Genomic DNA, 16,880 nt, shown 5'->3' on the forward strand with positions numbered 1-16,880 from the left:
GTATTTGAACATTTGTTTCTTGAAGTGAGGCATTTCTAAAAAAGCAGCAAATGGCTAAATAAAGGTTTTGATTCTGTAGACTAAATGGAGAGAAAGGAAAAAAGGGATATTTCTTTCTGGTTTTGTTCCTTCCAGGTGCCAGATATCCTGGCTATACTATATCGCCACATGCTTATTATCCAGGAGGCAGCTTGAGGCAGTTCCTGGTAGAGGCAGTGTCCATTCTAGCTCACCATCACTGAGAGGCAGTGATCTCCAGCCTCCTCAGCAAGCGTCTGCCGATGGACAGGTATATACCGCTACCTATTGCATTCATCTTGGTAAAACACGGATCCCACAGCTTTACTAGGAGATGTAGGGCTTCTTTAAGCAGCAGACCGTTTGGGATAATTCCTAACGGTTAATAGCCTGGGTCTTTCTGCAGGAAGGTCCAAGAACATGTTAAGGTGGGGTGTGGAGAGAAATTAAGTGTCATTCTGTTTCCATTCATTAATAGCTGCTTTGATATATCCTAAAGACCTATCTTTATGGGTATAACTGGAGTGTAGTGTTGGAAACATCTACCTCTCTAGACACCTGAATTGACCTCACTCTGGAAATGAGCAGTGGCTGTTGGTTTCCTGGTAGCATGACAGCTTCAAATGCAAATCCCTGGCTGATTACAAAGACTAGGGCCAATATTATCATCAGACCGCTGCTTGGTATCAGTGAGAGTGTGGCTGCTAGAGTAGAGTTGCCATCCTTGGTACTTAAAAGTGGACTGGAAGCAGATCCATCATTTCATTTTAAGGATCCCTAACTGAGTTATCAGTGCTGGAATCTAAGACCATAAGAACGGCCATGCTGGGTCAGACAAAAGGCCATCTAGCCCAGTAGTCTGTCTTGCAACCGTGACCAGTGCCACATGCCCCAGAGGAAATGAACACAACAGGTCATTGTCAAGTGATCCATCTCCTGTTGCCCAGTCCCAGCTTCTGGCAAACAGAGGGTAGGGACACCATTTGTGAAGGGGACATAGGAGGGCCATGAATATTGGTTCTCATAGTTGTATGTCCAGTTAGTAGGAATCTGGCTTTTCTTTCATCCACTTGCCTTCCAAACCCTAGGTCTTTGGGAGCTACATGCTCATGATTCCATATTGACTGGGAAGTGGGGGAAAAAACAGGAACTGAGGTTGGCGCTCTGTGTCCTGTCCTTCTGACGTCTAGTATTAATGGTTAGGCTGCAGAAAGACTAGGTCTCTTAACTTAGTTCTGTAACTGGAAACTCAATATTTAAACACAAGGAACGTTAAAGGAGGACAGGACTCCTAACTCTATCATCATAGGCAAGGAGAACATTTGGTCTTTACTAAAATATGACACATTCAGTCTGAGGCTCAAAAGTGTCCAGGGCTCACCTGTAACTTCTGTTAAACTGCAGTGACACCACTGAGCTGTGGAGATCTCTGGGGGGAGACCCCTTGCTTGCCACTCAAGTCCTACAAGTCCTAATCGATAAGATAAAGACTCCAACAAGAAAAGAAGGCAGCATCAGCTCAGACTGAAATTGGCAGGCATTTGGCAGCTGCTGAACCTCTCTCAGTAAGTTAGATGAAAGATGCAGCTTTCAGGCTTTCCTGTGCCCTGTGGAAAGCTGGAAGTGTGGTATAATATTGCTGTGTGGGCACTTCTCCTCTGATGTACTGTTTCCCTGAGTCCGGCTCTGCTGTCTGTGGAATAAATACGGCAGTTTTAGAGTACGTGACTGATTTTACTTAATACTATCTGGCCATTAGAAAGTCTTTGGACCAGGTTTCTCACGGTGCTTTGCAAATCTTCCTTAGGACTCACAACATGCCTTGGTAGGTCATATACATTTTTACAGATGTGGGAAACTGAGCCACGAGTTCAGCGAGTTGCTTGCTGTCATTCCTGTTACTGTCAGAAGGGAGAATTTAGTACAGCAGATATCAGAAGGGGAGAGAGGGTATGAAGGTGTTGGGAAGAGAACTCCTTTTTTACCACGCTCTCCTTTCAGGCAACATGTGCCATCTTTGAGGTGGTGTCAGCACTGCAGTCGAGCAAAGCTGTGCAGGAGCTGCTCCCAGAGTTGTTTCCTGTTCTCCTGCAGCAGGTCAGCCAAACCCTAGGACAAAAGCTGCCTTTGCCAACGATAAGCAGCCCCAGGCGATTCCGAAAAGGACTACAACTTACTGAGGGCAACCCTTGCCGATAATTAGAAGGAAGGGAGAGAAACAAAGAGAATTCCAATAGAGTTGTGTGACGCTCCCCAGGAGTTCCCAGGGTTACGCGGTTACCATCACATGCCCTTCGAGTGAGGAAGTCTTGTCTGTGCCTGCTGTGGGTCAGTTCCCTGAAACTACCAGGCTCTGGCAAAATAAACACTGCTATCCAGGCCTCCTCACACCTCAGTCTCTTTGTACAGGTTAATGATAGGCACACACCAACCCCCGAGTCTTCTGACCATTCTGTATAGTGTCCAGACCTTTATCCATTGAACTCCCACAGAATTATCAGGCCTGCTGTTCCCAATGGAACAGAACACACCAGTTTATTACTTCTACTTTAGACTCTATACTTGATACTTTATTACTTATACTCTATACTGCAAAACACACAGCACTTGGATATCTTTCTAGTGAAAACAAGAACAGAGATTATCAAAGAACAGAGATTCCAGTGATGGTGAGTAAGAATGCGAGCAAAAAATGGTTGCATGTAAAATGAAATCATAACCTGCTCCTAGAAACTAAACTTAACCAACAGGTTAGCCTCCTGTCTAAAGATGTTTCTCACCCAAAGTTCTCAACCAAGCCTGATAGCGACCCCTCTTTCATCAAGCAAACTCGCTGTCCATCTACTTTCTAAGTGAAAGATGTCCCCCAAATATACTAGAGCAAACCTTTGTGTACCCCAGAATTGGGTATCCCCACCCCCTATCTACTTCCTGCTACTTTTCTTTCTTTGAAGTTCTCAGTCCTTCTCAACTGAATGTGAACCCTACATACTTAATGTACATGTAAACAAAGAGATGTATAAACATTTCTTGCCTGAAAGAAAACCATTCTGACAACTTTCCTGGTGACTAGTCCCGAGACACAGATCCTAAGAATGTAATTTTCAATGCATATACATGACTCTTTACACAGCATCTGTACATGCGTTTCACAATGATATTGGTGACATGGGCTTTTATTTGAGACTCATGGGACAATCTTTTAGTGAACTAGAATGTACATACCAGACCCCTCAGCACCCACTCTGTGCCCCTTGCCAGTTAACACTAAGAGATTCCTGAGTCCTCAGCTCTGGTAGCCCATTAATGTACATTTCCCACCAATCTCACAACATTATTAGTTTCTCTTCTTGTTGTGTTTCTTTATTCCATGCCAACAAGGTGCTCAAATTACAGACTTAATGGTTTTATAATGTCTCTGAATTTTCCTAGGAAACCAGGATCTCAGCTCTGTTTTCATGGATGGGCAGCAGGTATCAAATAAACATAAGAAAGTACTACTTCACCCAATACACGGTCCACCTGTGGAACTCATTGCCAAGGGATGTTGTGAAGGCCAAAAGTATAACTGGGTTTTTTTAAAAAAAAGAATTGGATAAGTTCATGGAGGACAGGTCCATCAATGGCTATTAGGCAAGATGGTCAGGGATGCAACCCCAAGCTCTGGGTATCCCGAGGCCTCTGACCGCCAGAAACTGAGACTGGACAACAGGGATTGGATCACTTCATGATTGCCCTGTTCTGTTTTTCCTTCTGAAGAAGCTGGCATTGACCACTGTTGGAAGACAGTGTACTGGACTAGATGGACCATTGGACTGACCCAGTAAGGCTGATCTTGTATAGTGGCCACAATGGGTCAGGTTTTCAAGATGGGTGCCTCAGTTTTGTCCACAAAACTTGAATTTGTTCACATGGATGGGTACCTAGCTATGTGATTGCTGGCGCTGCAGACACAAGTGTATATTCTGCTCATGCTGTTGGCCCATGTGCAGGCCCATTTTAGGCACCTGTATGTGACGGGGTGGTAGGTTGTGCTCCAGCCTCTTCCATGAACACAGACTGCTCTGAGTCCCTCCAAAGTGTTCTAGGGATGCCTGCTCCTGAGATCCTGGTGGTAAGGCCTCTGATGACTGTTTGACCCCAATGGATGGTCTTAAGTCACCTTTACACTTGACCTTTGTTTTCTTTCTCCTCCCTCTTGGCTCACAGTGGACTTCTCTGTGGCTGTACTTTCATGTCTAGGTTCCTCCAGCCTCTTTACATATATTTCCTCTTTACCTGGCCCTGCAGGTTTTATTTCCACCCTCCTGAGCCTCCATACCTGCCTTGGTGTCCCTGTTAGAAAGGGATTCCAGTCCATGCCCAGTAGAAGGCAGTGGGGCAATCCGTCCACTACCCCTACCTGTTTCTGCCTAAACTTCCCCTTAATTTTCAGAGTCACCTTTGCCATTGGGCAGAATTTATTGTCCCCATGAACCTGGTCAGTTTTGATCCTACCTCTGGGAAGTATCCAGTGAGGCTTCACTAACTCCTGCCTGATTAGCAAACAGGATGTCCATTAGTCCCCTTGGTGACTCCTCCCTACCCATACCGATATGGTAGGTACTTTCTTTTTTCTTCCCTGCCTGGGAGTCTTGTCCCAACCACAAAACTGGGCAAACCCACAGTCCATTTTAGGACAGTCTCTTTTTAGATGTCCTTCACGTCCATGTTGGACGCACACCGTAGGCCAAGCTCCCACTACAGTTCCTTGAGGCTCCTCCCTCTTCTTGCTGCCCTTCCCCGCTGTAGGCACTGTGGTCCTTCTCAAATCTAGTCCCTTAAACCACTGACTCACTCTGGGAATGTCCGCCTCTGCAAATTCCTCTAACTGTAACTGTGTGATCCAGATGAATTGGCTGGCGCCATAGAACCCATACTCGGGTATGCTCAGGGAGACTCTGAAGAAACTTCCAGAATCATGCGGTCCATGATCTCCCCCCAGTTTGAGTATCTGGCCTTACCAATGAATGGCCCAATCTTTTAATTTCTGTCCAAATGCGCAGAGGCATGATCCCTCAATGCATCTTTCAACTCTACATTTCTGGCAGTACTTTTTGCTGGACAGGCCCCACCTAGTCCAGCATGGCTGCCTTAATCATGGCATAATCTCTTGCCCGCTAATCACCAAGAGCCATATATATGCTTCCCCAGTTAAATAAGGTGTCAGTCGAAGGGCGCACATTGTTCTGTCCCTAGGAGGTCTCACTGCTGCTCCTTTAAGGAGTAACCAAAAACACATCAGGGTTGTTCGCAGGTCCCATTTTACAGTCTGATCTCCTGTGCCTGGTTTTCATTTCCTGTCATAGGACTTGCCAAATTTTGGAGGAATTGTTGCCAGACCTGGGCTTGCTCCCGTATAAATTCCTGATGGCTCTTTTGCTGTTAAACCTACCAGGCAAGGAAAGGCTATTTTTCTGCATGGTGGGATTGTTGGAAGGTCTGTAGGGTCTTCTACACCAGTGGTCTCCAAACTGGGGTGTGCGAGATGATCCCAGGGGGTGCGCGGCAGCAGTAGCGCCGTGGGAGGGCACTCCGCCTTTTTTTTTTTTTTTTTTTTTTTCTTGGCAGCTCTGCACATCCACAGCTGGTGTTCCCCTTCATCGGCTGCCTGCAGCAGGTCTTCCATTGGTGGCACATCTGTGGCAGGTCACTCTGGGGGTGCATGAGGCAAAAAGTTTGGAGACCACTGTTCTACACCAGCAGTTCTCAACCGGGCCGGTTTTAGGGGCTCTGCCAAGCAGGATTGGCATTAGACTAGCTGGGGCTCAGAGCAGAAAGCTGAAGCTCTGAGCCCAGCCGGGCTGGAGCCCTGAGGCCCAGCACCTGCACTAAAGCCTCGAGCCACTGCACCCTGTGGGGTTAAAATCCAGAGCCAGAAACTCTGATGCTTGGCAGGGCAGAGGCCTGGAACTGAGCCATGGAGTATTTCTAGCATGTTGAGGGTGGGGGGAGGCTCAGAAACAGAAAGGTTGAGAACCCCTGTTCTACACTTCTCTTTGCTGCTTCATCACCCATTTCAGTGTTCCCTCCATCACCCGGACTGCCAAACCTCTACACTGGCTTCTCCAGCAGGCTCTCCATTTGCATAGATAACAGGGAAATCTCTGAGCCCCCAGCTGTGACAGAGAGGAGTGTTGCACCCCTACATCTTCCACAAACACAGACTGCGTTGAGACTTTTTTCCTTCTAAGCACCAACATATAGTCTCTTTAATCCCCCTACCAATTCATAGCACCTTTATATTGTATCTCAACTTTCTAATTTCTTTTCCAAAAGTCGGGTGGGGGGGGTAAGGTGTTTCCACTCAGAGACCTCACTTTGTCAGGCTCTCCTAGCTTTTTGTCTTTCTGTTTCTCTTAGCGTGACCAGACAGCAAGTGTGAAAAATCAGGGTGGGGGTCGGGGGGGGGAATAGGCACTTGTATAAGATAAAGCCCCAAATATTGGGACATCTGATCACCCAAGTTTCTTTCTCTCTGTTCCCCTCAAAGGGCTCCTGCCCATGTCGTTTTATACAGTTTCCCTGTTAATGGAATGATTGGTTCCTTGACTCACTAGCCCCAATCTGACCTCGTAATCAGCTACACCTCTATCCAATTAGGCCTTTTGTGAGGAACCAAATTAGTATAACTAGTGACCAGAGTGCTGACTCAAGTGCAAACCCTCAGCACTCTGTCACATCATATCTGGAGATACGACCCCAAAATGTCCATTAGTGATCACCACACTCTATGCCCCCTGTTTTTGGGTCCTGATCATGTATCTTTTCCATATCGCTGTATTCTGCTAGTGCCCATACTCCTTGCAGAAAGATGAAAAATGACTGCAAAATTTTGTCCCTACAAAACTAGTCCTATGAGATGTATGAGACTGAAACTTACCTCCTGGCATCAAGTCCTTCCAGGGACACTGGTGTCCAGGATATTGCCAATGGATGAACTGTCAACTGAACAGCAGACTTGAGAAGTAACCGGGGCTTCCTGACACTCTGTTCAAGCTGCACCTTCCTACTGATTGCTGCAGTTCTGTGCCTCTCTTTCCCCAGGCTTTCTATCAAAGCATTAGAGTCTGTGCTTTTTGAGGGTGGGAATGAGAGATTGGTGAGAGTGCTCAGGAAGCAGAGAACATGGATTCTTTTGGAAAACCCCAAGACTCACCATGAGGGAGTGTGTCTGCTGGTGAGGTAAGAGATCTAGGAGGCATCATTTTATCCTTGGGAATCAGTAGCAAATAGAGTGGCTGAGAGGGAACTTCCCGTTTATAGCTTTGTGCGGGGGGGTGTCCTGGGTGGAAACACTCAGCTCCCACTCCTAGATATCAGAGCTGTATGCTCAGAGCAACTGAGTTTTTCAAGTGTGCAATCTAGCCCAGGAGTGGTTTCTTTTGTCTTCCAGTCTTCTGCTAAGATCTGGGCTCCTAACACCTGAGATCATACAGAGCCTCCTCCCCTGGGTGAATTCCCCCACAGAAAACCCCGGAGTCACCAGCACAGCTTTTCTTGCCCAGGTAAGACACAGGGCTCTGAAGAGTAGTTTCACCATTAGACTGTTCGCAAAAAGAAAAGGAGTACTTGTGGCACCTTAGAGCTACAAGTACTCCTTTTCTTTTTGCGAATACAGACTAACATGGCTGCTACTCTGAAACCTGTCATTAGACTGTTGTGTGCCTTTCTTTTGGGAGTTGTACAGTTCAGTTCATAGGAGTAATTGTCATTTTAGACAATAGAATAAATCCTCCTTTATATGGAAACCTCACCAGGAACTTCGTGAAACCTTTCTGAGTCCTTCTCTCTCTGTTGTTTTTATTGCCGTCATTGCCTATACTAGGTACACAATCACAGGTACTGGCGGAGAGAGATACAGACAGAGTTTGGATGACTGGACCTCTTCTGTCAAGTCCTAGTGCTGATCCTAACCAACAGCTCCTGATTTTGGTTTAGCTCAGCAGATCTTTTGAATGAACCTAGTGTCCTAATACTACCAACCAAGCAACCTACAAATACATTAACTTCTATCTTAGGTTCTCATTACTATAGTACGTGAGTACCTCAAAACTCTTTAATGTATGTATCCGCACAACACTCCTGTGAGGTAGGGAATCACTATTCTTCCTATTTTACAGGTAGGGAACTGATGCACAGAAGGGCTAAGTGACTTGCTCCAGGTCACCCAGGAAGTCTTTGAGGGAGCAGGAAATTGAACGTGGGTCTCCTAAGTCCTAGGCTAGTGTGATAACTGCTGGAGCATCCTCCCTTTCCACAGCCTTCCTCTAACATCTGCATCATATTTCCCACTTATGCTAAGCAACTATCTTCGGGGCTCATCTGGTTCTAAGAGAAACAATCTGTGCCTGTGATGGGCTGTACCTGAGCTTTGAGGTGCCTTACAAGAGGCCCCATGGTCCTACTACAGCCCGCCCCAGGAAAAAGAGACCCAAATCTGGGTGTGTCTAGAGAGGCCTCATGAAAGCAGCCAATCTGAGCCCATCAGACTCAGCTAAAAGGAGCTGAAGGGCCTTAGCAGGTCAGTTCCTGGCAGGAACTGGAGGGGCAAGAAAGGGTGCTGCTCTCTGGCCAGAGAAATTCAGGGGACAGCCAGAGTTTGATTCTGGCAGCCTTTACTTAAGCTGGGTTTGCAGGGAGAGAGTCCCAAAAAACTTTAACCCTGAGGTGAGGGTGAAGCTAAAAGTGGCCGGTAGGAAGAAGCAACAATGAACTGAAATCAAGCAGTGCTTAGCTCCTGTGTATAGGGTCCATGGTTTGGAACCCAGAGTTAGGGGCAGGCCCAGGTTCCCCTACCACCGACAGTGGCATAAGCCCCATGGAGGGGACAATGCTAAAGGAGAGCTTGAACAAAGGGCAGAATGTAAAGGACCCAGAGTTGGGGCTGGAGACCCTAGTGAGGGCAATGGGACTGTTCTTGAGTACCCCAGAAGGGGTTCACTTGGACTTTGGGACTCAGCCAGAGGCCTGAGCCACAGAAGACTCACTGAGGACAGCTGGCAGGGTGCACCAGGGGTGAGAAAAGGACTGTGATACCATACCCAGCCACTAAGAGGCTCTCAAGAGGTGAGTGCATCCCTATTATAGTGCCCAAAAGGAAAGCTCCATGTTTTGTAGACCTCTCTCATTTGTGTGGAATACTAAAGTTAGTGTATTATGTGCCAAGTATCAGAGGGGTAGCCATATTTGTCTGTATCCACAAGACTGGGGCTGTAGGAGGACTCCTTGTTGTTTTTAGTGTATTACATGTCTGCTCAAATTCTATTCCCAATCTTAATGATCGTATTGGGGCTAATGGACAGGTTGATTTTTATTTCAACTAATGAGTGATCCCATGCTCAGGGAGAAGAAGTTCCTTAAGTCTGTCTTACACATCTTGGAAGAAAGGTCACATGATAGGAACAGCATTGTCCATCAGATGGCTGTAAGAGGCCTGGGAAATTTAGTCTATGGGGCGCCTGAGAAGGTAAGAGAGAATACTGACTAGAATGCAGCATAACTAGAGAAACCAAGAGAAATAGTTGTTGGGAGTTTACAGAGGCTGCACACAATGCACTAGGCCAAATTCTGCTCTCTCACTTACCCGAGTAACCTCTTTGCAGTCAATACAGAGCAAGTTGAATCCTTTGCTAAGCTGGGCATAAGCAAACAATCTGTGCACTTTAATATGACCATGTGTAAATGTATACATCTAGGAACAAAAAATGCAGGCCATACTTACAGGTGAGAGACTCTATCCCAAGAAGCAATGATGCTGAAAACAACTTGAGTCATGGCAGATAATCAGTTGAACATAAGCTCCCAATGCGAAGTTGTGGTCAAAAGGGCTGAAATGATCCTTGGAGGCATAAAGAGAGGAATCTTGAATAAGAGTAAAGAAGTTCTTTTCCCTCTGAATATGACACTCATGTGAGCACTGCTGGAATGCTGTGTCCAGATCAGGTGTCCACAATTCAAGAAGGATGCTGATAAATTAGAGAGGATTCAGAGAAGAGTCACAAGAATTCTCAAAGGATTGGAAAAGATACCTCTAGTGATAGACTCAAGGAGCTCAATCTATTTAGCTTTACAAAGAAGGTTAAGGAGTGACTTGAGGACAGTCTATAACTACTCACATGTGGAACACATTTGAGAATGGGTTCTTCACATTAGCAAACAAAGGTATAAGAAGATTCAATGGGGGAAAATGAAGCTAGACTAATTCAGACTGGTAATAAGGTATTGGTTTTTAATGGTAATTTTAATTAACCATTGGAACAATTTACCAAGGGTTGTAGTGGATTCTCTGTCACTAGCAATTTTAAAATCAAGATACACTCTAGTTCCATCAGAGACTATTTCGGGGAAGTTCTATGTTATGCAGGAGGTCAGACTGGATAATCATAATGGTTCCTTTTGGCCTTGGAATCTAAGTAACTAGGAATCTAATAATAGGATGACACAGGTGTATTATGGCACCAAGTTTGGCTCATTGTAGCTCAAACCTGGTCTGAAATATAGCTATAGGTCTCCGGTGGGTGGGAGGGAGAGATGAAATTCCCACAGCTTCATAACTGCTAAAGAAAATTTATTAGAAATGTGATCAGTGATAAGTGTTCTTTAATGTCATATGTTTGTATACAGGTGAAAAAGCACAAAAAGTTTCTTATGGTCATACTGATCAGGGTCTTAAATGACCCTTTCAGTTCTGAAGTCATTGGCGAGAGCATGAAAGCAGTGGCCAAAGTCCTGAAGGAGCTGAAAGAGGTTAACATAGGTTCTTCCTTCAGAGACCTCACCCAACAGATCCGGACCTACTTTGACAATGTATATGACCAGAACTCTCCAGCCCCAGTTCAACCGATCTTGATTAGACTCCATTTACTCCCTGGGCATTGCTCATGTCAGAGTGAAGAGATGTTTAGGCCCCAGGGAAGAGAGGTGTTTTACGGAGGAGGAGAACATTAGGAGGATGGGGATGACATCCCTGCTCCACAGTCTCCCCCTTCTGTTCTTTTTTTCTTGCCACTGAGAACCTCAAAGAAAGTCTGAATACTAGATTAGGTAGCTAGATAAGCATGAAAAGAGGGTTCTAAGGTACAACAGAGAGTGTTGGGCCTGCTCTATACCATGTGAGAGGGTTGGAATGAGGATTCTGTTTTGCAGAGAATTTTGAGATTTCAAATTTTGGTTTTGTTCCTATTTGTGGGAATCCCTCTCCCCAAACTTCAAAACTCTTTATGAACCAGAATTACTATTCTCAACCTAGCTCTATTGAAAGCCTTGGGCCAGGGCAGTCTGCTCTCGGACTATCCCGGGGCTGGGAACCCGGGAAACTGTGGGAGCTAGAGGGGCCAGGGAGTTGCAAATTTGAGAGCCAGGGTCCCAGAAGCTGGGGGCCTGGAAGCCCACGATCCCAGTCAGCCTGCTAGATCGGCTGCCAAGGAGCTGGATGGGTGCACTGGCAAGACAGCAGGCGGGTTTCTAAGGACCCCTGCCTGGCTTCTGGAGGAATTTCATCAAAATGGAACTCTCGCTAAAATAGTTGGATGAATCAGCAAATTCAAATCAAAAATTGGTTCATGAAAGTGTTTCCGACTAGCTGTAGTTGGAATCCCTTGACTTTAGCGTAGAAGAGATGGTTGTGCAAGGTACATGATGTAATTGTCCCTTAGTTACTAACTTGTGGGGCTTTCTTGGCTGTAGGAGGATGATGCTCTTCATTTATTGGCCTTTGTCCTATTTTGGCATCCTGGCCCGCCTGACAAAAAGAAAATGGAAGGCCTATTTCGCCGACCAGGTTAGACAGAGCTGGGTCACACTTCTGCTGCACCTGCAAGACCCGAACCCCAAGGTTTCAATGGTAAGACTGAGAGTGACTTATTTACTAAGCCAAAGGAATCTTCCTCCCAATTCCAGGGGAGCTCGGCTATTCCTGCCTGCTGTGGAGGCCAAAATTCTCCCCTCAGTTCATTGCCCTCCTGCTGAGTCAGTTCCCGCCAGGTTGGTCCATGGCTGCCTCACCAGAATCCAGGATAGGTCATGGGTCTGAGCCCGACAGGTCTCTATTCCTGTCTGTCTCTGCACCCCAGGCCCCGGCCTCCCCAGAACAGAAGAGAGACCACAGCTAGGCCTGGTAAAGCAGCTTTCATCGGTAGATCTGTTCCAAAAAGACATTGATGAAACCTCCAGGTTTCAATGAAAGCTCTCCCCTCTATTAGTCATTCCTGCATGTTTTCTGCCAATTACATCTAGATGAATCCCTTTTTATCCTGGAATAGATGAGCAGTCAAGCAGATGAGTTCCCTTTGAATGACCATAGCACTCAGTAGGGAACAATTAAATGGTGTGACACGCTTTCTTTTTTTCAGGAATGCAGAGCTACGTTTCACTTCTGTGCCCCTTTTTGGGACTGAAGAGGCTCCAAACAGCAATTAATGAACACCTTGATGGCACAGCCGAGCTGAAGCCTGAAGAGCTCTAGGTGGACATTTGCAGACACCTTGTGAGTGAGCTGTTGAAGTATCTGAGATTCTTGACTGGAGTGGCGTGTGGTGGTGTAGAGGTGTGGGGGGATGTGTGATGGGTAATGGAAATAACGGTCGGAGTGGGATATATGACTTAGGGTGACGGGAAATGTAAATCTGCCACAGATCCCCATTTTTCCCACTTCTACCCAGCCACCTGTTATTTCTCTGATTTACCTGTGGTGCGTAAAAGCATGTGCTGGCAGTCAAAGGGCACTTCTAGCCAGAGAGAGCTCATGTGTCCCTGATTTCCTCTAGGCCAAAGAGAATGCAGAGCTCCTGGAGAACTTGTACAAAATCACCATCACATACTTCTGTAGCAGCTGGGAAGAGATCCGGGCAGTTGCAGCCAAGCTAACTGGTGAGAGATGATGCCCAGTGTCCCTTTTGGTATTCCCATTGAGAGAGACAGGAAAAAAATCCCACTGTGCAGCACTGAGCTGCCATTAATCTCTCTGTGCCTCAGCTTCCCATACATAAATGGGGATGTTAATATCCCTACCTCTCCAGCGTGGTGGTCGGAGGAAATCATGACTTGCTATAAAGTGCTTCGGGATTGTTGCAGGGAAAGCATGGTGCAGTCATTTAGTAGTAGAGGCTGGGACACTGTCACATAGGGCATGTTTACACTTGGAGCTGGGGGTGTAACTCCAAGTTTGATGAGACATACCTGCACTAGCCCTGAGTGCTAAAAATAGAGAGTAACTGTGACGGCAGGAGCAACAGGAGGTTTAACCACCCCAAGTATGACCCATCCAAACCCCAAAGTCTATTCTCAAGGTGGCTAGCTCCTCCCACTGCTCGTGCTGCTTTAGCTACATTCTAATTTTAGCATGCGAGCGCTGCCCAAGCTAGTGTGGGCCTGTCCCATTGAACTGGGAGTGATCCCTCTAGCTCAAAGTGCAGGCCCACCCACAGTGTTCCTCAGTGCTCTTCACTACTACTTCATGATTGGGAGGCATGCAGCCCACCTGCCCTCAGCACCTGCTGTTTCAGCTTCCTGGCCATACCACCTTGTCAAGGAGGCAAAAGATTCCTCCTCTTTGGCCCTGTGCCCTCTTCTCCCGAGCATACCCATGTGAGACAGGCAGGCATTGTGGCCTAAGTCTCACCGATCACTCACCTTGTGGGATCCCTGCTTAGAACTCACTTATTCCTGGCCCCAGTCCTTTACTCAGACCACTAGACCAAGACACTAGCTTAGTATATCTCCAATAACTGACAGCAGTGGCAAGAGGAACACAGACTCTTTAAAGCAAATGGGTTTTGTGTAAACACTTTTTTTTTTTTTTAAAGTCTCTCTCATTCTCTTCAGTGTGGACTCTAAACTGCTCTAGCATCCTCTTGCCCACACCTCGCCCTTAGGCCCACAGTAGGAGACGCCAAAGACCTGTCTAGGGACTGCTAATATCACTTTGCACTCAACAAGGGAAGGTTTTATTGTGGTGGTGGTGGTGGTGGTTGGTTTTTTTTTCCATTATGTATTTAGGAATCATCCTGGAACACACAGACACGCAGTGTATGAAATGGCTGAACCTGGAACATCTGCTGATGTGTAAGTAATAAATACAGCTGAAGTTCTGCTCATCCATGTGTTATAAAGGAATTTAGTTGACAAGCAGCAGTAACCTATACCATTGGTGCAAAGTGCATCAGCCACATATCAAAGGACAAATTCACTCTTGCCCAGTGGAAAGTCAGCTTTAATTTCCCCTGAAGGAGGAAGCTGCAGAAGGTGTGATGTGAGTCCGTGCATCTTCTGGTTGTCCTGGCAAGGCCCCCTCTGCAGCCAGTGCTATCCACTCTTTGGGCTTAATTGGCTCTCTGTGGACTCCCCAGGTGAGGAGAAGTTGTAGCCACTTTCTGCTACCCCAAATTTCCCACCAGCAATTTTTCTTCCAGTAGGTGCCCTGCATCCTGCATGAACCAGCTTGGCCTCTGTTAAATTCCAGGGTTATTGGAGCTCAGACAGTGGCTCCTGAATAGAGATGGAAAATAAACTTAAAAGTGGAAGCTATTGAAACAATGGACCTTCTTCCATTTACAGCAGAGTGGATGACTTTCTGGTCGAATCAGGATCTCCCCGCTTGTTGGGAGCATGGAAGGGAGCCAATGGAGGAACCTAAAGCTTTTTGTATTGGAGAGCTTCTGTAGCATGGTATTCAGAGGTAATAAGTCTCCAGCTATTTCAGGCACAGGTGACGATCTGAAATGTGAGGCATATTCATCTCTCATCTATTTTCTATCTCAATAGAAGGATTGAGCCCAGTTTCACATTTTACCATGTGATCATTCTGCTCCAGTACTTCAAGATTCTGTGATCCCACTTAGCTGTGATTTGTCTGTTCACTAACATGTTGTCCTCTGTAATTTCAGTTCTCCAGGTCCTCGAGAAAGACCCAAGTCCCTCTGTCCAGCTGGTGGCAACTGAGATCATAAGTGACATCTGTCCTGGCCGAATGCTTGGGGAATGAAGCGGAACGGAGACAAACAGAAAAAGGCGCTCCATTAGTATAAGGGCCTTACTGTCAATCAAAGTTTAACCCCACCCTTGGCCCCGTAACCCTGCCCACCGGTCACTGGAAGTTCCAAGCCATGGGGTATTACTTCCACGGTCAAGGCGGACACATGACTGGAAGCAAGGTGTGTCATGTGACCCCTCTAAGACCTCCTCCCACTGTTCTCTACCAATCAGGATGGGTTTTGCTCTGATAGGAACGCCCCAAGAGAAGATTTGACCAATCGGGGGAGTTCCGGGGCAGGGTGACCTGTCTGGAAGTGGTTCGTGTGACCCCTCTAAGAATTCCTCCCACCACCCTCTACCAATCACTAGGGTTTTCAGCCACTGGAGACCACCCCAAGAGGAGATTTGACCAAAATGGGGCAGGTTCTCGGACTGGGTGAACTGCCCAGAAGAGGGTCATGTGGCCCCTCTAAGAACTCCTCCCAACACCCTCTTCCAATCAGAGTGCAGCACCATCACCCCATAAGTCCCAGCACCGGGCAGAGGAAGCCATCTCTTACCAAGAAGACATGTTTTAGAAATTGTGGAAAAACTGAAAAGAAACATGGACTCCTTTACCACCCCCGTGAGAACTTCAGATTTTGTTTTAGCCCCGAGGACCTTTGGAGTTGTGTGGAGAAAGCGCTACGGCAGTGACAGTTCCGAGGAGGGCCCTTTGACTCAACCGTTGATGGATATGACGAAACCCGACCCCAAAATCCAAAGCTTTGTGAGGTACCCCGATGAGTGTGACAGCCTCTCATTGTCCACCCCCTAAAGTTGGAATGTGATCGTGGCTTGGGGGAGTCACAAGGTGAATGGGAAAGACATCGCTCAGGTAAATGAATGATTAAGAAGCGACGGTCGATCATGTGGGTGTAATGGGGTTAGGAATCGACCTGGCATTGCATAAATCTAAAAACAGGGGCAGTGGGGTCCTTACACTGTTTTTTGTCTGAAAATCTCTCAACAGCTCGACGATGCCTTTCTAGAGGCCTTTGAGAAGTTACACATCGGTAGCCATGTGGGAGTAAATCTATTGCGCATCAGCTGTTTTTGCTCCTGTCTGAGATGCAGATTTCAAGAGGAAAATCCAGAAAAGGACAAAAATGGAAGAATGAACCAGCTCAGATTTCCTCATGAATCATAGAATCATAGAATATCAGGGTTGGAAGGGACCCCAGAAGGTCATCTAGTCCAACCCCCTGCTCAAAGCAGGACCAAGTCCCAGTTAAATCATCCCAGCCAGGGCTTTGTCAAGCCTGACCTTAAAAACCTCTAAGGAAGGAGATTCTACCACCTCCCTAGGTAACGCATTCCAGTGTTTCACCACCCTCTTAGTGAAAAAGTTTTTCCTAATATCCAATCTAAACCTCCCCCATTGCAACTTGAGACCATTACTCCTCGTTCTGTCATCTGCTACCATTGAGAACAGTCTAGAGCCATCCTCTTTGAAACCCCCTTTCAGGTAGTTGAAAGCAGCTATCAAATCCCCCCTCATTCTTCTCTTCTGCAGACTAAACAATCCCAGCTCCCTCAGCCTCTCCTCATAAGTCATGTGCTCTAGACCCCTAATCATTTTCGTTGCCCTTCGTTGTACTCTTTCCAATTTATCCACATCCTTCTTGTAGTGTGGGGCCCAAAACTGGACACAGTACTCCAGATGAGGCCTCACCAGTGTCGAATAGAGGGGAACGATCACGTCCCTCGATCTGCTCGCTATGCCCCTACTTATACATCCCAAAATGCCATTGGCCTTCTTGGCAACAAGGGCACACTGCTGACTCATATCCAGCTTCTCGTCCACTGTC

At 46.7% G+C, this 16,880-nt stretch overlaps 1 long non-coding RNA gene across 1 annotated transcript; it reads left to right on the forward strand.

Annotated features, from left to right (window-relative positions):
- The first annotated feature begins 14,067 nt into the window (after window positions 1–14,067).
- On the forward strand, window positions 14,068–16,204 carry LOC122458370. Its single transcript, XR_006278389.1, has 3 exons — window positions 14,068–14,121; window positions 14,943–15,907; window positions 16,043–16,204. It is a non-coding gene; the product is annotated as an uncharacterized LOC122458370 (long non-coding RNA).
- The last annotated feature ends 676 nt before the right edge of the window (window positions 16,205–16,880 follow it).

This window comes from Dermochelys coriacea, chromosome 20 (genome assembly GCF_009764565.3).
Source record: "Dermochelys coriacea isolate rDerCor1 chromosome 20, rDerCor1.pri.v4, whole genome shotgun sequence".
NCBI classification, from domain to species: domain Eukaryota; kingdom Metazoa; phylum Chordata; order Testudines; family Dermochelyidae; genus Dermochelys; species Dermochelys coriacea.